This window comes from Antrostomus carolinensis, unplaced genomic scaffold, assembly GCF_000700745.2.
Source record: "Antrostomus carolinensis isolate BGI_N321 unplaced genomic scaffold, ASM70074v2 scaffold15344, whole genome shotgun sequence".
Classification (NCBI taxonomy): Eukaryota; Metazoa; Chordata; class Aves; order Caprimulgiformes; family Caprimulgidae; genus Antrostomus; species Antrostomus carolinensis.
This window is the reverse complement of record NW_010312911.1, coordinates 15,538-16,669: the sequence shown is the minus strand read 5'-3', so window position 1 is coordinate 16,669 and position 1,132 is coordinate 15,538.

The window sequence follows — 1,132 nt, the reverse complement described above, 5'->3', positions numbered from 1 at the left end:
TGTATCTTTTCCTATATATTTGGTGTTATTCCTCTCCACTGCCATCTTTATATTCTTCCTTTCTGACTCTATGTTTACTATCTTTTAGTGTTTTCTAATAGAGCAGTCTAGGATTATATAGCAAACCTTTTTGATTTCCATTGCAGAGTATATTTTTTGTGGTACTGGCTGATTTGCTTACTGTCACCTCAGGCCCTCACAAAAAGACTCTGTCACACTCCCTGAGCACTGACGCACGTTGGTCTTGTACCACGTCCCTCAGAGCTAGGTCTAGCGCAGTATGGAAAGGTGTAAGGAAGATCTAGAAACTGAAAGTCAATGTATCTGGGATATCAGGGCACAATAGAAACATTTAATACTATATGCTTTTCTTAAGGACTTAGGTTTTTGATGGTGCTGTGTGAAGCACACTGTTTTAGGATTTTTCGTGAAGAGCTGTAGTGGCTGTGTCTAAATTCATAAATAATGTTGGGTTAGTAAGACTGGGTATTAACCCTCACGAGTGCTTATCAGGTGGTTTAGAAATAGGTGTGGGCCACTTAGGTTTCATGCTGTTATGTCTTTACAGAGTTTGCAGAAGTTTAAGTGGCATGGTTGTAAGGTGGCATAATCTATATGTGGATTAATTAATAAATGCAAGTCCTGAAATAAGGGATTGTGGTGGGTAAAAGGAGTAGGTATCTAAGGAGTTTGTAGTAGCTCTGTGTCCAACAGAGACAGACTTTTTCTGGTGACATGATGATGAAGACAGTCTCATGTTATCTTCGTAAGGATGCCCTTTATAAGGCTGTATATAGGCGTGATGTTGAAGATCAGCACATCAGGATATTTTGGGTTCTAGAGTGGCCCGGTATGAGCTGATTTTATAACTCCATGCATCTTTTGTTTGTGTGTGTGTGGCCTACCCATTGGAGTGCAAGCATACAAAATCTTACCCTGTATAGGATCTCTTCCTTAACTGTTAACAGCCATCAGTTACCGACAAAGAAAAAAAATGTAACTACATAGTATTCAAGCATTTGCAGTTTTTTAACAGTATTTTTATATTTTAAAAAAATCATTCTATTGAACAGGATTTGAAAGTAAGCTAGACACTTTTTCCCCTCTCCAAAACAGATTCCCTTTCTCTTTC